We start from the raw sequence: 23,670 nt of genomic DNA on the forward strand, positions 1-23,670 counted from the left end.
ATAGCTTGAGACAATAATATTGGTTGAAAGAGGTAAGCTTGGATCTTTAAATGAAGTTGTTTAAAGTTATATATTTCAGAACTTAGGTTTAGGCTATGTATTTAGTTTATAATAGTATAGTTTAATAAGGTGTTATTTCTGTCAGAAAAATAATAGACATTTCAATATGATTTTGATTATAAATTTGATTCAAATTTTTGGAAATTTAGGTTATAGTGGTCAAGTTTCACGATTTTGGGTGCCCAACGATTTTTGGTGATGTTGAATCCATTTCCACCATCAAAAACAAGATTCAAGCACTCCTCATGTCAAATTTTTTGAAAAAAATGACCACACTACCATGACACATCGTTTACAATCTCATGCTTGAGTTATGGATAATGTCATTGCTTTAAATATTTTTTTCAATTTCAAATTTATTATTGGTATTTGGTTACTTTATCATCCAGAATAAGACTTGAAGATTTTAATTTAACTGTCAATAATTATTAAGTGAATGATATGGTTTTAACTTCCATAATATTTTAAAATAGTCACAAAATAAAGATTGAGATTTATCTCAAGCTCTTTTAATTAAAATAATTAATAAAAAAAATGTCATATTATTGTAATAAATAACAATATCATCATATATTGTAATAAATAACGATATCATCATATAAACACGATAAATTAAATAACGATATCATCATATAAACACGATAATTTAAATAAATAAGATATCATCATATAAACACGAGATCATTTATTGTAATAAATAACGATGTCATCATATAAACACGAGATCATTTATTGTAATAAATAACGATATCATCATATAAACACGATAAATTAAATATGGAGACTCGAAGGAAAAAAACACTAACAATGTGCTTAGCCTCTTTCTTTATTTATTAATCATTTTCTACATAAATATTACAAAACTAGCCTTAATTTCCTTTTTGTCTAAATTTCAAATATCATTGGGTTGTCAAGCCAAAGAGAATTTTAGCCTCAACCATTCTTTAGTCTCTTCATTCTTCAACCATTTCTTTCTTCATGGGTTCCTGTTGTTCCTACATCTTACAACTTCCATGTCCAACACTTCATGAATGTTACTTTCTTCCCCTTCTCTTATTTTTATTGGAAAAATGTAAAGTTGCAGCTATTAATTCCAACTTTCCTTAACCTTAATATTTGCTTGTGAATTTAGTTAGTCTTCTTGTGTTCTTTATTTAGATATTTTCATCAAAAAATTATCAAGAAAAAAAATAGTAGCAAAATAGAATGCAAAAATGAGGCTCTCAGCCAGGGAAAATTCCCCTCCAAGGGGAAAACCCAGAAAAATATTCTCTTCTTATAGAATCTACTTCCAATGGGACAGCAAAGACCCAATCCCTAGACCAAGTCCTCCTCCAAGTACTAAGTCAACCCTTCAGTCATGTCTTTCCATAATCTAGCACCAACCAACTTCAAACTGCAACATCGACTTTCCAGCTCTAGTACTATTTCTTTGACCTACAACTTTAGCCCTGTAGTTGTTGCAGAAAATATAAGTCAACGTTTCAAGAAGTCTTCCTTGATCAAGGCATCTCCTTCCAAGATTAACGAAGTCAAACTAGAATATCTTTCTCTCCCAGCTAATTGATGTTGCAACTCGAACCTGCAATTTTGGCCTTCCTGGAAGCTGCAAAAACCCTAATCCTTTGCATGTGTGTGAGAAATAGAGCCCAAACACAAGATTTTCGTCCTTCCTTTCTTCTTTTAGACTGCCTCTATCATTTTTTCTTACTTCCCACCTATAGATCCAACTTCCTTCTTGAAATCGAACTTGTGAGTGAGTGAGTCACAAATGGGGTCGAAGTACTTGTATTTATAGCCTTTACAAGGGGTTGAATTGCCTTCTTTAGGCTGACTTGAAGCTGCCAGGACCGACTTGTAATTTTGGAGTTTCCAGGATTTTCTAGACTAAAAAATAATTCCTTATTTAATTACATTTTTCCTAGAAAGGTCTTATAAACATGATGTTGACTTTCTTGACTCGTGACAGTAAATCCTATGACCTAACAAACCCTAGAAGCATGACGAACATGCTTTTACCTGGAATACCATCAATAATGAGCATGAAACCAATGTTTTAAAATAATAACTTTTTATTTTATTCTCTTATTCATTACATAGAATACATATGGAAATGAGTACAAAAACAATTATGAAGACTGAAACTAGTTACATTTCCAACAAGTCTAGCAACAAATCTTCGTTACGCAACATCATCTTATCCTCTATGAACATAACATTTGCTTCCTCATTTTTATTTTATTCTTCCCATTTCATAGGCTCTTCTTACTTTGATACCATTTTATATCAGAGTTATCACCCCCCTACAATATCAATGTATCACAACGGACCATCCCATCTATATAGTCATCATGAATCACATGATTACATAGAAACCTAAGATTTATGGTCTATGTAATTTACTGACATTAAGCAACTATTCAATAATAATAAATAGGACATTTACTATCTGCATATGGGATAACTAAGGTGGAAAATGGGGGGCGGGGGGGGGGGGGGGGGTGCGGGGCGCGCGATGTTGTGTTTTTATTTCCCCACCAACTGATGACTCAATGGGACATGGCAACACCCCCTCCTCCCCCCCACCCACCCCTAGAGAACATTCATGTAACGAATAGCATGACAACCATTGTTACAAGGAAACCCATGCAAACAAACACTTCAAGAGATATACCGAGGTATGTAATCAGTCACAGTACTGCACCCATGCATCGACTTGCTCACAGCAATCCTGTCAATCCATCCACATTCAATGAGAAGCCATTAATTGATGCCTCATTGGGATTCTACATGCTACCTACGGCTTTTCTCAGAAACACATAGATGAAGATCATTATATTGAGGTGGCCTCGACAATTATTTTAATTTATTCATGTAAATTATATAAAGCAATGTATTAATATCAATTATGGGCAAAAGCATGGATCTATGTTAAATTTTTTGGTGAAATAGGTTATGTTTTGGTGGAAAAAACAATGACTCAATCGATCCATTCAAGCGCTCGATCGAGCTCCTTGGGCACTAAAAAAATAGCTCGATTGAGCGTTAAAAACTAACCCTTAATCTTTGATAACAACGCCACTCCCTTCAGCAAATCAAACAAATCATCAATCCTCAACAAGGGTAGATATTCTTAATTGTCACCTTGTTCAACTGCCCATAATCGATGAATAACTTGAGGGTACCATCTTTCTTCTTCACAAACAACATTGGTGCATCCCAAGGCACACTTGGCCTAATGTAACCCTTGTCAAGCATTTCCTTCAACTGCAACTTCAATTCCACTAACTATAGAGTGCTCTTCCTGTACGGTGCCTTTGATGCTAGTGCTACTCATGGTACCAACTCAATAGAAAATTCCACTTCCCTGTGAGGTGATAACTCTGAGATATTTGTTGGGAATACATCCTGAAACTATTGTAAAACTGGGTACCTGTTTAAGACCTCAGCATCCTCAACATCCTTATCTTTGTCATCGGAAATATGCACTAAAAATAAGACACACCCTTTCCTACAATTGTGCTTTGCCTACATACCTGTATCCATTCTAACCCATGCCGCCTTCTTCTTATCATGCAAGAATCTCTACTCTCCATTGTCATCAAAGCACTCAATAGCCCTATCATAGTAGTCCACCTTAGTACTATGAAGATACAACCAATCCATACCTAGAAGCATACTGTGCGAGCCCAATGGAAGTACATTCATATGCGTTGATGTAGACATACCATTCAACTCAAATGCACAAACTCTTACCCAATGATGAAATCATTTCTTAGCACTTCTAGCCAACTGCACTAACCAAGAATATGCATGTACCTCTTTATTCAAACCATGCTTATCCACCAGGTCATGACTAATATAACTATAGTTAGGTCCAGGTTCAATCAAAATAGAAACAACTTGATCACAAATCTTACCTTCCATCTCAATAATATATGCATGTTGATCAACCTGCTTATTATCCAAAGATGCATAAATTCGAGGAATACTTTGTCCAACATCCCCAACCGTCTGTGCTTCTTGAGCACTGTAAATCTGCAGTATGCCACACTAATGTTGCACACAATCTCTCCTGCGATGATCCTAGCCACAAGTCCAATATTGTAAAGGCTTCCTTCCATCACCCTTGTTCTACTCCTCATACTAAAATCCTTGTCCTCTGTTAGTTGTATTGAACCTCTTATGTGACACTACGTTCTCTTTTTTGCTTGTATCCAGTAATCTTCCTCACTTCTTATCCCACTTTCCCTTTTTATTGTCATTACCATTCCACTCCTATTTGGATTCATACATATATTTCTATTGCTCATAACCACACTTTAAATTTTTTATGGCTTCCTCCAATGATCTAGGCTCATCAATATCAATCTTGTCCTTGAATGTTACTGACAACCCAATGATGAATCTCTGAATATTAGGTTTCTCCTCCTTAAGACAAGGTATATACCTTAATAAATCTAAGAACCTACTAGTATACTCCTCGTTATTCATAGATCTTGTAACAGATCTGGTGAAAATTCAATGTAATAAAAGTAAATAAAGGAAAAATAATAACCACAGATGATGGGACACTTATTCCAAGTTGAATGTTGGGCAAAATCCTAGTGATGGGGATCACTTGTGATTGTTTATGGCTAAGGAAATTGGCAAAGGCAATGGCTAAGGCTTTGGAAAGGAAAAATAGCATTTTTGGCACATTTAATTATGAAAATAATGGAAATTGGGAGAAAAGGGAGATGAAAGGTCACGGGTTGCATGTGAGGAGAAAATTAAAGGAAAATAATGGAAAATGAAGAAAACAGAGACCTCGTTCATAAAAAGGCTTCTAAGGATCAGTTGGTAACATTTTGTCCGTTCAGTTTTGGAACTCTCTCATTATTCTCTATCTCTCTCATACTCTTGGAGACTTAGAGTTTTCTTGAAGCACTGTTGGTGGGTGTGGTATACTTGGATTCTTGGATCAAGAAAGTAAAGGAAGAGCAGGAAAGAACAAGAGGGCATCAGGATCAATAGTTACATCATATTTTCTTGCAGGTACCGAGTTGTTATGTTTCCTTCACTAGTTCTGGCATGCATTGCATATAAATGTGGATTTTTGGTTGTGATTTGTCATTAGCATGGAGGATGGCTGGGATTGACAGTGGACTCCCTAGCATTTTCAATTCGTCGATAGCCATGGTGATTGTGGGTTTAATTTCATTGTTTGTTTTTAGTTGGTTCTCATGTTTCCTTAGCTTGGGGCTGAGTTACTAGTCCTAGAAGCCTTGGTTGGACAAATTCTCTAAAACCCCTATGTGGGTTGAGTTACTAGTATCAGAAGCCTTGGTTGGACAAACGCTCTGGAAGCCCTAGATGGTTTTGATTGATGTGTTCTATGAGATTGCACATTCATGCTTGGAATATGGCACAGGGGTGAATGGATGAAGAGAGGTTTTGCTTAGCCATTCTAGGATTGGGTGGAACGTGGAAGTCCCATCCCGAGTTTGGATTTTGTATCATTAATGAAAGGTTATTTCTCCTTTTATTTCTATGAGCATTATGATGGATTATATGTGGTATATATGACTATGATTTCATTGATATTTCTGTCCCTATTATGTTGGTTATGTATGTGTTTTATAACAGTAGCCATGTGTGGCTCTCATCATGTATTTACTTGTAATTGAATGATCAATGTATCTATGACCTAGTGGATCGAATGGAAGTTGATGTGTTGAGGCATCAATGATTCTTAGCGATTTTCAGCTAGGTATGAGACCCCTATGCTCAAAACTCTTATTTAGACCTGTAGATTACATATTCACAATATGTTTGACGAAATTCATGTCATGGCTAGTAGGGGTCGAGTGAAGGTCTTGAACAAGTATTTGCTTTAGTACTGTCATTTCCATGTTATTTTACTGATATGAAGAGATGGTTCAATTCTTGGCAGTGACCTGGGCTCTGGGCTTGAAAAAGTGGCTCAAATCCTGAAGTCATTGGCATATCACTGACAAATTTAGTCTCTGGTTGCTAGCAGGTAATCCTCTGAGAGCGAATTTCGGTTTCTTGACGCTGTCATGCCTACAACATGAGAGCGACCTAGGCTTAAATGTTTAGTGGGACCCAAGGGCAAGCTGTCTAGAGTATTGGATTGGTTCCTGAGAGTCCTGTAGTTGATATTGAATGTTTGTATGGTGTGTTTCCATTGGTTGCACTTCCTTAACGTGACTTAGGAGGTCGAGTCATATCATAGTGACCTATCATCGCATGTTTACCAAAGCTGGCCGGTTGCTTGGGTAGATGTGGGAAGAGGGTGTTACAGAGTGGTATCAGAGCATGGTTCACCCCTCGAACTCAATGGGCTATGTGTTGGTCATGCATGCATGTTAATTTCATGTGTTTCTCTCACACTTGCATTCGATGTGCTTGTTACATTTGCATGATGTTGTTCATGGTTGAAGTGATCTCGTCATTTGAAACTTGATGTTTTGTAGTGGAATGCATCATCGTGAGTATATGACTGGTTACATGTCGATTTATGTCACTTACATGTATCATTGTAGTATGATTGGTAACATTCTTTTATGTTTGGTTACATTATTATATGCCCGGTTGCATGTATCATTCTTGTAGGTTTGATTTCAAGTATCGTGCACCCATGCTTGATCAAACATGTTTAGGCATATATGTGGATGGTTATGCATCACTTATTCATGTTCATGTTTGCCTATGGGTCAAGTGTATAGTGACTCAATGATGGTGGTTTTCATGCATGAGGTTGTGGTGTGTGTTGTTATTGAGATCATGCATTGATGACTAGACCCTAGCTAGAATGATGGTTGCATGGTCATGTGCTTGTGTGTTAGGTCCCTATAATACTAGTGATTCCCCCATTACTATTGTCGTTGTATCCCTTATTGTTATTGTTGTGCCCCTATTATCCCCATATTGTTATTATTGTGCCCCATAGAATCCCTCTATTGTTATTTTTGTGCCTTTATATTATTATTGTTAGGTCGGCTTGGTTATATTATGACCCCTTAGACTTCTATATATAGAAAGGAGGTTTTGTCATTTGAATCATCCAAGAATTGTTCATTTGTGTAATGTAAAGGAGGTTGTCCCCTAGAAGAGGCTGAATTCTAAGACGTTGATCTATCTTTTCTATCTTTTTGTGGGCTGGTTCCATAACATTTGGTATCAGAGCTTTGGATTCTAGGGTTTCGCTGCTCCAAATAGGTCATCGTGGAATTTTCACTATAACCTTTTTTTTGCGACGTTTTAGAAGCTAAAAAAAAACCATTTGAGACTAAATCTCGCTAAACCTCCAGTCCGAATTTTAGATTTCGTCTCGCTATATTTTCAGAGATAAGATCTGAGGAGGTTAGGGTTTTTTGCAAGCTCCAGAATCTCATCTAAAATAGGTTATCGTGGAATGTTCACTATAACTCTTTCGCTACGAAGTTTCAAAAGCTCTAAAAAAACCCATTTGAGAAGAAATCGCTCTGAACCTTGGCTCTAAAGTTCATATCCTGTCTCTCTATATTTGCGGAGATATAATCTGAGGAAGTTAGGGTTTTTGCAGACTCCTGAATTACATTCCAAACATGTCACCTTGGAAAAATCGTCATAACTTTCGCTCTGAGCATAAGATTGAATTTTCGTAAGAATTTACAGAAATAGGACGGATTGTAGTTTGTTTGGGTATCATTTTTAGAACCTAAGGTTGAAACAGTGACCCATGGAACGTCGTACAAGTTCGCTCTACTGAACCAGTCTATACTCAGGTCATCATGGGAGATTTGGCATAACTCTTCATTGGAGAATCCAATCTTGATCAGACTTGTGGGGTTAGAAAGATTACTGAGAGGGTAACCCCAAGAAGCAATTTCAGACCTGGGAGATCCAAAATTATAGAGATACATCATATTCAATATCGAGCTCCTACAAAGTGAAAAAAGTGTGTAGCTTTTTTAAAATTTTTGCATAAGCTTGGTTTGAAAAATTAGTTTGAAGGAATTCAAAGGGCATAGTGAAGCATTATTATCGGTAATTGATGCCCCGAAGAAAGAAAATGGAAACACCTAGTAAGCAACCTAAAATCTCTAGCATGACTCATGAAGAAGAGGAAGAAATGCAACATGATATATCAAAATTACGAGACCAAGTGCAACAAATTTCACTCGCACAAAACGTAACAGAAAATAAGATGGATGGTTTAAAGAAAGACGTAGAAGCTAAGATGGATGGTTTAAAGAAAGGCATGGATGCTAATATGGATGGTTTAAAGAAAGGCGTAGAAGCTAAGATGAATGACATGGAAGCTAATATGGACGACGTGGAAGCTAAGAGGGATGGCATGGAAGCTAAGATGGATGATTTAAAGAAAGGCATGGAAGATTTGTAGACAAATTTGAAGACATATTTGACAAAGTTTCTACAAGAAATGCTTACTAATGGCGAAAGGGTAGTAAAGGAAACTCATGATGAGAACAAAATAAATGTTAATCATGATTTCATACACTGTAACATTGGATCAAAGAACCACCATGTTCCAAAGATCGATATGAGGAAGTTTGATGGCAAGGATCCCAGAACATGGATACTATAGATGGAGCAATTTTTCGATCTCCATAATGTGCAAAACACACAGAAGGTACGCATTGCAACTTTATATTTGGAACCAAATCAGTTTGTATGGTATCGATGGTTTGTATGGTATCGATGGCTTTGCTCTCATAAACAAATTGTCACTTGGGCTATTTTTATAGATGAAATGATAACACATTATGAGGATACAAAAAGCAACACTTTTTTAGCCAATTGATAAATCTCAAACAAAAGGGTTCAATGATGGAGCACATTGAGGACTTCCAAAAATTGAATATAAGGGTAAAAGATATTCCAGAGGAGCATAAGATTGATGTGTTCATAGGGACTTTAAAAGATAACATCCAACATGAGTTTTGGCTTTGGGAACTAGATTCATTGGAGAAGGCATTCAGGTTGGCAAGAAAAATGGAAAGCAAAATTATGGCAACAAGGAAGCCTACCACTCACAATCATAAAGATGAAAGTGTTACTAGCCCAAGGTTGACACCACAACAATTGGAAGAAAAAAGAGCAAAAGGGCTTTGTTACAGTTGTGATATAAAATACACTAAAGGTCATAAGTGTACCGAGAAGAAATTATTTTACATAGATTGTGAAGAGGAGGAAGAAAAGAAACAAGAAACATCAAAAGAAGAGGATATACACCATGAACGAACCCTAGAAAAAGAAGAAATGAATCCGACCATATCTTGTAATGCATTGGCTGGAATTACCACTCCTCAAACTATCAAGATAGAAGGGCATATCAAGAAGAAAAAGGTAATAGTGTTGATTGATTTGGGAAGTACCCATAATTTTATTCATTGTAAGATAGCCAGGGAATTGAATTGCTTCCTATATCCAGCACCAGAGTGTCAAGTGATGGTTGCAAGTGGAGGAACCATAAATTGCTCAGGAAAGTGCCATAACATAGGGCTATCCATGGGAGAATATGTATTGAATAGCCCAATGCTTTCCATTCCAATGGGTGGTGATGATATTGTACTAGGAGTCCAATGGCTACAATCCTTGGGTACAATAGCTTTTAATTTTCAAGAACTTTTCATGAAATTCTCTTGAGAAGGAAAGGAAATTCAATTAAGGGTTATCGCAGGGAAACCAGGAAAGATAATCATCTCTAACAAAATGACAAAGTTTCTAATGAAAGAACAATGAGGCATAATTGCACAATTATGTTCACTAGAGGTTCCCACATCGAAATCATCCATTTCTCCAGATCTCCAAAAATACTTGGACAATCATTCCAAGGTTTTTAAGACTCCCAAAGGCCTTCCACCTATTCGGGATCATGACCGTGATATTAATTTGATTCCAAGAAGTGTTCCTCCAAACATCGGGCCTTACAGATATCCCTATGTCCAAAAGAGTGAAATTGAATATATGGTTGCAGAAATGCTAGAGGCTGGTATAATTCAACCTAGTCAAAGTTCTTTCTCTCCTCCAGTAGTATTGGTTCACAAGGATGATGGATCATGGCGCATGTGTCCAGGTTATAGGGAGATCAACAAGCTCACTATTAAAGATAAATTTCCCATTCCTGTCATTGATGAATTATTGGATGAATTGCATGGATCAATTTACTTCACCAAGTTGGATGTTCATTCAGGATATCATCAAATCAGAATGAAGACTGAAGACATTCCAAAAACAACATTTAAAACTCATGAGGGTCATTATGAATTTTTGGTCATGCCTTTTGGCCTTACTAATGCACCTTCTACATTTCAAGGTTTGATGAATTCCATTTACAAACCCCTCCTTAGAAAATTTGTTTTAGTATTTTTTGATGATATACTAATCTACAACAAGTCTTGGAAGGATCATGTCCAACGTATTGACATGGTGCTCAAACTATTGGAGGAGAAACAATTATATGCAAAAATCTCCAAATGTTTCGTTGGAGTACAAGAGGTGGAATATCTGGATCATATTGTATCTCATGAAGGTGTTAAGGTAGATCCTAGCAAAATTAAAACCATTAAGGAATGGAAAATCCCCACATCCATAAAGCATCTATGAGGATTTCTCGGGTTGACAGGGTATTATCGCAAGTTTGTTAAAAATTATGGGAGAATAGCAACACCTCTAACAACATTATTGAAGAAAGATGCATTTTCATGGACAGTTCCAGAAGCAACGAAGGCCTTTGAACATCTTAAAGAGGCAATGTGCCAAGCATCCGTCTTAGCTACACCGGACTTCACAAAAACCTTTATTGTGGAATGTGATGCCTCTGGAAATGGAATTGGTGTTGTTTTAATGCAAGAAGAAAGACCCATTGCTTTCGAAAGTTCTCCAATCAAAGGAAAGTATTTATACAAAGCTATTTATGAGAAGGAAATGTTGGCAATACTACATGCACTTAAGAAATGGCGACCCTACCTAATGGGAAGACACTTCAAGGTAAAAACAGATCATGATAGTCTTAAGTACCTTTTAGAACAAACATTATCTTCAGAAGAGCAGCAAAAATGGGTCACAAAGATGTTGGGTCATGACTTTGAAATCATCTACAAAAAAGGGAAGCAAAATGTTGTGGCAGATGCACTCTCAAGAAAGGATGAGGATGTGGAAGCATTTCTTTGCACCATTTCTATTATCCAACCAGATTGGATAAATGAAGCAAGGGATGAATGGAAGAATGACGAGGAAGTGTGGGCACTCATTCAAAAGATACAACAAGATCCCAGTACATCTAATACATTTAGCTGGAAAAATGATTCGTTATGGTACAAGGATTGGTTATACCTATGTAAGAATTCCCAACTCAAACAAAAGATTCTTAGGGAATTGCACACCTATCCATTAGGAGGGCACTCAGGATTTCTGAAAACCTACCACAGGGTTAAGAAGGATTTTTTTGGGATGACCTTAAATCGGATATTCAAAAGTTTGTGGCGGAATGTTTGGTTTTCCAAAAAAATAATGTTGAAACAATTAAGACCCCAGGACTATTACAACCTTTATCCATTCCAAGCCAACGTTGGGAGGAGGTTCAATGGATTTTATCACAGGTTTACCCAAGTCTGAAGGAAACAGTGTTATCATGGTGTTACTTGACAGACTTACCAAGTATGCACACTTTTGTGCATTATCTCATCCATTTGAAGTGAATACAGTTTCTACTGGATTTATGGAAACAATTCAAAAGCTACATGGAAACCCAAAGATTATTGTAAGTGACATAGATCCCATTTTCACTAGAAATTTTTGGACAGAATTATTTTCTTGTCTTGGTACTCAGTTATCTCATAGCTCATCTTATCATCCTCAATCTAATGGGAAAACTGAGATAGTAAACAAATGTTTGGAAGGATATCTTCGTTGCTTTGTATCTAAGAAATAGACACAATGGATCAAATGGTTGCCTCTGGCTGAATGGTGGTATAACACTTCCTTTCATACTGCAACAAAAATGACCCGATTTATGGCACTTTATGGATATCATCCACCATCCATCACATCATATTTAAGAGAAAATTCTAAGGTTCAAGCAGTGGAAGATCACATCGAGCGTCAGCAACAAGTTCTCCAACTCTTAAAGGATAACCTCACCTTGGCACAAAATAGAATGAAATAGCAAGCAGATCAACATCGCAACGAAAGAAGTTTTGATGTAGGTGATTGGGTATTCCTATGGCTACAACCAGATAAACAAATGTCCCTCAAGCAAGCTAAGGAGGATAATAAATTATCACCAAAGTATTATGGTCCGTACAAGGTGTTGCAAAAGATAGATACTATGGCATACAAATTGGAGCTTCTTGCAGCTTCTCGAGTGCACCCAGTTTTCCATGTTTCATGCTTAAAGAAGGTTATAGGTGACAAGCTTCCAGTTCAAACAATATTGCCAAAACTTGATGAGGAAGGAAAAATCATATTGGAACCTGAAGCAGTCAAAGAAACAAGAACTCGACAGCTACGAAATCGATCAATTTCAGAGTATCTCATCAAGTGGAAGAACTTACGCGTTGAATATTCCACATGGGAGGATGAGAATTTTATACAGAAGCATCCAAAACTACTCAAGCATTGAGGACAACACATTTTTGAAAGAGAGGGGCATGTTAGGTCCCTATAATACTAGTGATTCCCCCATTACTATTGTCGTTGTATCCCTTATTGTTATTGTTGTGCCCCTATTGTCCCCATATTGTTATTATTATGCCCCATAGAATCCCTCTATTTTTATTTTTGTGCCTTCATATTATTATTGTTAGGTCGGCTTGGTTATATTGTGACCCCTTAGAATCCTATATATAGAAAGGAGGTTTTTTCTTTCGAATCATCCAAGAATTTTTCATTTATGTAATGTAAAGGAGGTTGCCCCCTTGAAGAGGCTGAATTTTAAGGCGTTGATCTATCTTTTCTATGTTTTTGTGAACTGGTTTCATAACATTATGTTTTATGTTTCTATATGTTGTCATGATTATGTTATACATGTATCACGCTGCTTTGTTGATCTTGCAGACTTACAATCAAAATAATACTTACAATTAACAAGACTTTTAACCATGGATATTACCAACCATACCATACCATACCATACCATGGGTCATCAATACCACATGCCCAAAATCCATTCACATTTCACAATCAAAATATTTTATAAATATTTTTTTTTAAATTTAATTCTATTACAATATTGGGCCAAGAAACACTTTCCACCCCAATATGGAAGATTTGTTGTAATTTCTAGTTATATTATGTTAGCTAAACATTTTGACCAGCTCAAATTACATAAAAATAAAAAATAAAATTATTAATTAAACCATTTTGACTCAGTAAAATTATATAGAAATAAAAATAAAACTAAAAAAATAAAATTAATAAATAAACCAACCTAGATCCATCTGAACTACGAATCTATAAAGCTTCGTCAAGGATCAAATCTATCAAGGTGCAAACCTTTCTTCAATTTTTGCACTCAGAAAAGAGGTTTTCACCTTGAGATATTTGATTTGTAACATGTACATCCCTTCTAATACTACTCATATGGAGAAATTAAAACTTAGTAAAATAAAACAATTTATTTATTCCTTATTTATCGCTTTATTGCTTAATCAACCATAAATGTTTATAAATTGAATTCCATCATGATAAACATCAATAGGAGTCTAGTATTTAGGTTATCTGTAAAGTTTCCAAAAATATGCAATTGATTAAATTTCCCTCATTAATTTTTAGGTTTTCATATGCCTCACACCAAACAGATCTACAGGTCTAAGGTTTGTGCATATTTAATGATTGGTATTCACATGTATTACCTATAATGTGTATATGTTATAATTGTTTTGGCAACAAATATTAATCTAACCCATACCAACACATCATGTCGATCTATAGATCATTGACACGCTGTGAGGAGTACCTACTATATTAATGACGATCCATCTCAATCTCGTTGCTAGGGTTGCTTGCCCTAATATGGGCCATATATATCGAAGGAGTGAATCTAACGGTGGAGGTTGTTCCGGGATGGTTGAGGTAACTGACTACCTCCCTAGCCCCGACCGAAATTCCCCATTCTCATCGAAACCGCTTGGAGCTCTGCAACCTATCTCCTATAGGGTTTTGATAATGCTTGAGAATTGTTCGCCACATGTACAAAATTTTTCTCTCTGAGTTTTTCTAAGCCAGGACCATCAACACCATAACTTGTTTAGCAGGTCTTTTTTTTATATCCCTTGCTCACCATACATTGGTGATTGTAGGCTCAGCGCCCAACATCCATGACAGGTTGTTCACTAGTCTTGGTTGGTCTTGGGGCACAGGTACTCACAACAGAGTTCTTCGATTATCCTTATTGAAGATTTCAACGATTTTTATCAGCGTCCTTACCTATTCTCCTACGGGTTTTTCCTGCACCGCTACACCAAGGCCAGCTACCCTTGATAGGTGAGAACCAGCACCAGTTCTTTATTGTGTTTTACATTCTTCCTTATTACCAGGTTTGAAGCTAAGACTTCAATTAACTTGCACCTTTATTTATTTGCAGGTAAATGGTTATGGGTTCCAATTGTTTTTGGCTATCAAGGAATTTTCACAACGATCACATTATCTCCCCTGCTCTTTATTGTACCAGGTTATCCTACATGGAAATGTTAACTTACCCAAATTTTCTTCCTCATTGGCTTGTATAAAGTTCATGGCTAGGGTTTCATTGTTTGTTTTATGAATCCATCCAATTTACGAATAAAGTTTTGATTAGCCAGCCCTAGGGTTTGATAGTGATATAGCTTGTCCGGTCTGAGTTAGAAGTTAGGGTCTATCCCGATAATAAGATTGTCAAATGTGTTTCTGTTATATCGAGTTCTGTAAATTATGAGGTCTCATTTTCTGCTATAATTACCCAACAATATCTTATGTACAAAGATATTTCTGTTACATTTTCCTTGGGCAGTAATATGATCTAGGAGCAGATATCGTTCTCACTATTTACATTGGTTTGATTTTTCTTAAAAATGTTAATTATGCAGCAATAACCTGTAACGCATGAATGATAATTTCCTCTCTGTAAGATATGGCAAGGGAATATGAATTCTTGTACAAAACTATCTAAAAGTTCTACTTTGTTGTTTCTTTTTCGTTGCATAGCTGTGATAAATTTTCTTCCCTTTTATGTCCTATAGGTTCTTGAAATAAGCTAGTTTCCTGATATCTTGACACCTAAATTATTCTATTAAAAGTTCCATTAGTTTTTAATATATTCTGTTAACAAATTCATGTAACTGTAAAAAGAACACTCATCGTCTGATTACTAAGGTCCAGCTCTTCTGGATCAGAAGAGAAAGATGGTAGATTTTTCTATAGTAACTACGATATTTCTCTCTAGGCGTTCAAGTGAATATACACATTTATTATCTTGTTGGTAATTAATTTCCAGCGATTTTATGAAGTTCATTTGTTTACTGTATTGAATTGAAAGTTGCATGTTTTAAATAATTACAACTATTTGTAGTAGTGTATCAAATGGTTATATGTTGCATATTTCAAGACTTTTCTATGGTATTGTTTGCAGTTTCAGTTCATCTATTTGTATATCTTGATTGTTTACCCTTTTAAAAGTCCCGAGGTTGTTCCTAGCAGCTAGTGAACTGTTTAGCTTCATGAACTAACCTGATTCCTTAATCAAAGTCATAATTTACAAAAACCTGGTCACCTAGTCACCACTCTAGGTTACCCAGTGCTTCAGCTATACATATTATTTTCCCTTTTGATGTTTAATTCTGGAAAATTACTTTTTCAATTGTTTCTTTGTCCTCTTATTACTTACTTCTATAGGGTGACCACCTAACCCTGACTGTAATTCCAAACAAGACATTCTACATATATTTAATCATTTTCTTTTTCTATAACTGTCTTAATCACATATTTCTTTTTCGAAAACATTATGTACAAATAATCAATCAGTTGTCTGAAGCATTTTTCCTAAAAACCATTCTTTCATTAGTTCTTTACTGAATGTTGACAAATAAAAAATTCCAAGAGAGTCTACCAAACCTTTTCCATATCCATAATTATTTAGTCGGAAACTTCCTCTTACACAGACATATAAAAATAAATAGTAGGGCAGTTTCAGTACTTATCTGCATCCTAATAATCTGTTCTGGAAAACTCGTTTAGGAAGACCACTCCTCCCTATCAAGGAGAATGACTATTACATCAATTTCTCCCCCCTATCTCTCCCAATTTCCAGAGAGTTTGTTCGACTGAGAGTCCTTTTGGTAAATTAATTTGCATTAGAGCTTCACTTAGCCTAGCGAGAACTTACAATCTTCTATTCGACTTAGAGCCTTCCACTTGTCCTAACCAGCTCAGGAATTAACTCTTAGGGCAGTGCCCTGCCTCCAATGAGTATCCTCCTCTAAACTCCTTTCAGCCAAAAAGAACAAGAGAAACCTCCTCCTCTCCGAGATTTTCCTTTAAATATATAAGTGGTAGGAGAACAACTGCCCTTCCCAATCGTCTGGAAATTGGGAAATCTTGTGGGTCTTCCTGTGAGTTTTCCTTTCCAGATTAAAACATTAATCATAAAAATAATAATAAACTTCTTTTAAGATTGTATCAAAATTTCATTAGGTTCTTAACCAACCTAAAAAATTACCAAATTTAAAGTAAAGTAATTAACAATAATTCTAACTGTTTTTTTTCAAATGCAACTTGGGGTGTTACATCTCCCCCCTTTACACGTAACACCATCCTCGATGTTGACCCAATCTTGAAGAAAACAAGGATAAGATTGTTGTACAAAGCTTTCATATTCCCAAGTAGCTTCCTCTGAGCTAAACTGCTTCAACTGCACTTTAACTTGGGTGATAGCTCACCTCCATAACATTATTTCTCTCAGAAACTCTTCATGTGGCTCAACCTGTAACATCAATTATGTATAAGTCATTAATCGTGCAGTACTAGGTCAAGGAAATATATATATGTGTGTGTGTGTGTGTGTGTGTGTGTGTGTGTGTGTGTGTGTGTGTGTGTGTTGTTAATACCCCCTTTCCTTGCACATCTTGCCAATTAATGATGTGTCTTGTGTCATATACATAATTTTTTAACAATGAGACATGAAATACATTGTGGACTCATATGTGACTGGGTAATGCAAGTTGATAAGCTACTGGACCTATTCTTTCCAAAATTTTAAAGGGTCCACAGTAGCGAGGAGCTAACTTCGTACAACCCCCCATCTTAAGGAACTCTTTTTGGGCTTCACTCTCACATATACATGATCACCAACATGAAATTCTCTATATGTTCTTTTTGTATCAGCATAAGCTTTTTTTCTATCCCGAGCAACTTTTAAATTTTTTCGTAGCTTTCTCACTGTCTCCTCCATTTCTATCAATGTATCTGGCCACATTATTAACTTATCCTCAGGATTGCTCCAGTTAGTTGGTGTTCTACACCTTTTTCCATATAGTACTCCAAATGGGCCCATCTTTAGAGATTCATGGTAGTTGTTGTTGTATGCAAATTCAACTAAGTGAAGGTACTCTTCCCACTTGGTTGTTGCATTGCATACATCCTTAAAATGTCTTCCAAGACTTGATTTACTGGTTCAATTTTCCCGTCAGTTTGTGTGATATGCAGTGCTAAACTAAATTTCAGTTCCAAAACCATAAAATAAGGCTTTCCAAAATGCAGAGATGAATTTAACATATTTGTTGAATATCACTACTTTAGGAAGTCCATGTAATCTAAAATTTTATTTCATGAATATATCAACAATTTCTACAATTTTATAAGTGGATTTGACAAGAATAAAATGAGTTGTTTTTCTTAACTTTTCCACCACCACCATGATGGAATTGTTTTGTTTCCTGAATCTAGGAAAACCTATTATAAAATCCAACGTAATTGTATCCCATTTCCACTCGAGAATAGGAAGTGGGTGAAGCAGAATAGCTAGATGCTAATGTTCCACCTTAACCAGCTGACATTCTAAGCATTTAGCTAGGTATTCTATGATATCTCTTCTCATACCCAGCCAAAAAATAGCCCTTTTTAATTGTAGAAAATAACTTTTGATAGACCGGATGTGCCATATATGGACTCCTCTGAAATTCATCTAACATATATTGCCTAATAGTTTTTTGATTTGGCATATAAATCCTCCCTGTAAAAGTCAACAACTGGTCTTTATTTATTCTATAATTAGTTTGTTCTCCAGAATCATGTATTTTCTTAGCTTACTCCCACAGGAATTCATATTCGGGGTCTTTCATAACAACTTCTCTAATTTGATTTGAGAAATTAATTTCTATATGGTTGAATGATATTTCATATACGTGATGCAATTTCCCACGTAAGGAATCCGCCACCCGATTTTCCTTTCCTTTCAAATGTTTGATGTTAAAATCAAATTTGCTCAAGAAGGTAGTTCACCTTGCTTGTCGTGCGTTTAAATTGGGTTTCTTAAAGAAACTTGTTAAACTGCTATGGTCTATCACTAAGAGAAACAATTTTCCTAATGAATAATGCCACCACATTTTCAGGGCATGCACCACTGCTATCAACTCTAGATCATACGTTGGATACCTCTATTCATGATCCTTCAGCTTACGTGATTTATAAGCTATCACTTTTCTTTACTGTATCAGCACACCACCAACTCCCTCTTGACAAACATTCATGCATACAATAAATTCCTTCTCAAGGTCCGCTATCTTCAGTACAGGGATTGTGGTTAATAACTGCTTCAAGAGTTTATAGTTGTGCTGACATTCAATTGTCCACTGAAATCAGGGCTTCACTTATCCTAGCGAGAATTTACAGTTATCCTAGTGAGGATTTACAGTCTTCTATTCGACTTAGAGCCTTCCACTTGTCCTAACTAGCTCAGGAATTCACTCTTAGGGCAGCATCCTGCCTCCAATGAGTATCCTCCTCTAAACTTCTTCCAGCCAAAAAGAACAAGAGAAACCTCCTCCTCTCCGAGATTTTCCTTTAAATCTCTAAGTGGTAGGAGAATAACTGTCAGTCTCAACCGTCTGGAAATTGGGAAATCTTGTGGGTCTTCCCATGAGTTTTCCTTTCGAGATTAAAACATTAATCATAAAAATAATAAAAAATTCTTTTAAGAGTGTATCAAAATTTCATTAGGTTCTTAACGAGCCTAAAAAATTACCAGATTCAAAGTAAAGTAATTAATAGTAATTATAAGTGTTTTCTTTTCTAATGGAATTTGGGGTGTTACATGATCCCTCCCGCGCTCTTGATAGATCGGAGAGTTAAGATGGATCTAAACTGGTAAGGAGAGATAAATTGGAGAAATGATAATTGTAAAGATAATAATAAGGAAACATAAATGAGGTAGTGGACAATAAGAGGGGAAGATAAATGGGGCCATGGCCTGGAAATGACTCTTGCTCGTCTAGTTGCAGTTGTTTTTGCAGCGAGAGCGAGTTGTGTAATGAATTTTCCATGGTCTAACTAAACTTCTTTTTTGTTCTGAAAGTTATGGAAATTCCGGCCATATTTTGACAAAAACTTGGCAAGGATTTTTGTAAATCCAAGTTACAACATTGTGTAATGAATTTTCCATAGTGTAACGAGACTTTTTTTTTGCTAAGTTATGGAAATTCCGGCCATATTTTGAAAAAAAATGGCAAGGATTTTTGTAAATTCAAGTTACAACATTGTGTAATGAATTTGTCATAGTCTAATGAGACTGTTTTTTTGCTTTAAAAGTTATGGAAATTTCGGCCATATTTTGAAAAAAATTGGCAAGGATTTTTGTAAATCCAAGTTACAGCATTGTGTAATGAAGTTACAGCATTGTGTAACTTTAAGATTTTAGGTGCCTCTGGAGACTGTTTTTTTTCTCTGAAAGTTATGGAAATTCTGGCCATATTTTAAAAAAAATTGGCAAGGATTTTTGTAAATCCAAGTTATAGTTGTCAAACTTCAAGATTTTAGGTGCCTTGGAAGCTTTTAATAGTGCTGAATTTATTTTCACCATCAAAAACATGATTCAAACATGGCCTCCACAATTTTTTTTTATTTTTTTGACCAGATTCAAGTCACTTTTGACCTTCCGAACAATTTCTCTACCTCGACTCCAATGAATTTTCCCTCTTCATTGTCGCTCGACCTAGGGCCGTGATTTTGACCCCTGGTCATCTTGGGGTGGTGGTGAGTGAAAATTCAGCAGAGATGCCGTGCCCGAGTGGTAAAAATAAAAGGGAGCATCTTGAGACAAATGCTGTGAGTGGGTAACAAATTAATATTTAACAAATTTGATTGAAATGATCCAAGTAAATTGGAAAAAAATTGGAAAGGATTATAATAGAGAGATAAATGTGCGTACACTTCCGGTCTTTTTGTAAGTCGGAAAAATTAGGGAAAGATAAATGAGTGTCGGACAGTAAAACAGTTTTAATCATATAATATCAACTTTATAACATCATTTCATTTATCATAACAAACTTCTAATGGTAAGAATTGGAAAGGGCTATAATAGAGAGATAAATGTGCGTATTTTGTTAGAAAAATTAGGGGCCATAGTTTTTGGAGCGAGAGAAACTGAAATCGCCGTATAAAATGGGAGATAAAAAGTTGAAAGCTCCTGGTGGTCTTGCAGCGATAGACACGGAAATTGCGGAATGAAAGGTGAATGAAGTTTTTTTTTCAGTACGAAAAAAACTGTATAATTGTATTCATAGGAGGAAACAAAATACAAGTGCATTATCTCAGATATATTGTCGGAGAAATATGACTGACGGGGATTTGGCACATTCTATACAGATGACTAAAAATATGGACCGTATGCAACCTATATTGAGATAGTTACATCGGGTATGGAATCAATAGGACTTGCAAAATAACAAAAACTTGATGAGCGCATACCTTAACAGAGAGTTAACCTATTGTGTGAAAATAAGAAAAAACATACCAAAAATTGACTGTATTGAGAATCATATATCCTGAAAACAAAAATCCTGGACCTGGAAGCAGTGGCTGTCCGTTCTAATCTGCATCCGCCATATGCCTTGGGGAGCTGAAAGGCCCATTTTAGATAGTGAATCGGCTTCATTATTTTGGTCCCTGTCAATGTGGGAGATGGAATAGTCCCGCCTGCTGTTCCACATCATTGCAATCCTGTCCAACCATCCAGCAAGGTGAAAGTTTTCTATATTGTGCTTTTGCAAAACATGATCAATGATAAGCCTCGAATCTCCATAGATTTTCAAATTCAGGATATTAAGAAAATTGCAGAAAGAAAGGAGTCCCGTTAATGCCACCGCTTCAGCTTTATTGTTGGATCCCAGACCTGCATTCCAGTTGATTTCAATGGCTTGATCCTTTGCAGTCCTGATGAAGACGCCGCATGCACATATTCCCTGTTGGGCTGCGCCATCGAAGAAGGCGCATGGGGGGATCGCGGAGAACGTTATCAGGGGATCTCCTTCATTTCTAAATCTCTTTGAATTTGTCATTAGGCTCCTACCATAAGAGATCCTATTCTTACCATCCAGACCAAGGGAGTTGTAAAGAGATATAATTGAAGCGACCACCGAATCGTTTGTATCCTTCTTTGACCTGAATATTCTGTCGTTGCGCCACTTCCAAATAGCCCAAATGACCAATAAGGGAATGGCTCTCCGTTCCTTATTCATATTGCTCCATTTCTTGAAAGCTTCAGAAACCGAAGAGAAGGAATATAGGGAAAACCGTATTGAGTTGCGATGTTCTGCCATATGGGAAGCACCTGGGGGCAGGTGAGGAAAATATGCAGGTTATATTCCGAGTTTTCCATGCACAGAGGGCAGATTGCAGGCCCATGCCAATTCTGTTTTTGCAGATTATCCCATGTGAGGTTCCTGTTGTTGAAAACCAACCATGCGAAGATGATGATCTTTGTGGGGCATCCAGATTTCCAAAAAATAGGGGGGAATATCTCTCAAGAATTGTCTTCCTCAGAATTCTTGAACTGCAGATATATATGTTTTACCTTCGTCATCGTAGATCCATCCATACCCTTCCATATAAGATAATCTTTAACCGCAGAGCGATAAATACCATGTCCTCGCAGCTCTGTTATGATGTTATTCCATTGTACCACCATTTCCTGTTGGAGCTGGAGTTTGTATGCAGTTTTCCATACGGGGATGGCTCCATCCCAGGTTTTAATGGTGCTGGCCCAGAAAAAGATGCCCCGGCTATGTAAAGCTCTCATCAGGTCTGGGGAGATCTATATTTTACCTGCCCCACCAGCAAATACATCCCTGCCGATCATAATTTTAGCTCCCGTTTGAAATCTCCAAATAAGGTTATGTCTGAAGAATGGCTCCAGTTTCCTAAATCCTCTCCAAATGGAAGATCCATATGGGGATCCAATGGTGTTTTCCCTGATCCAAAACGATATATCCATGTTGTTCATATATTTTGCACGGATGGCCGAACTCCATAATGAATCCCCCATAATTGCCCTCCACATAGATTTGCATAGAAGTGCTTTACTGAATTGGGCAATGTCTAGAATGCCCCATCCTCCCATTTGCTTAGGCCGCATCAGCGCTGATATTTTTGTTAGATGGAATTTGTGTTGATCCTTGTCACATCCCCATATAAAATTAGCGATCATCCTGTTCATGTTCTTTATAATAGTGGATGGAATGATGAACAGGTGTGCCCAATAAACCATTGTCTGGACAAGAACAGATTGTGTCAGGGTCATGTGTCCACCTTTTGTTAAACACCAATGCTCCCATGCTGTTATTTTCTTGTAGAATCGGTCATCAATCCAGGTCCAATCCATAACCCGGTACCCCACAGCTTTCAGATTGAAACCTAAATACTTTATACCGTGCCTGAGAGGGATGGCTTGGATGTTAAACATACGAGAGAGGAATTGGATCAAATTTCCATTTATATCCTCCACATGGAAGGAGGATTTCCCTTCATTAACTGTCATACCAGAAGCAGCTTGAAATCTGACCAGGATATAATGTAAGCACAACCAAGTTGCTCTGCACAGGATAGCCATAATAAGGATGTCGTCGACAAAAAAATTGTGGGATATGTTTATCCCTTTGCATATAGGAAGAGGCCGATAGGTATTTATATGAACCGCCTTCTTGATATGTAGGCTAAGAGAATCCATAATCAGAATGAAAAGGAGAGGAGACAAGGAGCAGCCTTGTCTAAGGCCCCTGGCAGCTTTAAAAAAAGGGGTGGGGAAGCCATTAATCAAAACAGCATAATTTACCTCCTCCACACACGCCATAATCCACCTTGAACACCTGTGGTTGAGTCCAATCTTGGCAAGAAGACAACGGATATAACCCCAGTCCACGTTATCATACGCCCTTTTTAAATCTATTTTTAATAAGGCAGCTTCCAGATTCTTTGAATGCATTGAGTGCAAAGCTTCTTGGGTAAGGGCCACAGCGTCCATGATGTTCCGGTCCTTTAGAAAGCCGTGCTGTTCAGGGGAGAGATGCATGGATAACACATTCCTAATCCGGATGGCAATAATTTTAGAGATCGTCTTGTATAGAACATTGC

Source organism: Pinus tabuliformis, chromosome 2_1, assembly GCF_031772625.1.
Source record: "Pinus tabuliformis cultivar Carrire ecotype Pingquan chromosome 2_1, CPIR1, whole genome shotgun sequence".
NCBI lineage: Eukaryota > Viridiplantae > Streptophyta > Pinopsida > Pinales > Pinaceae > Pinus > Pinus tabuliformis.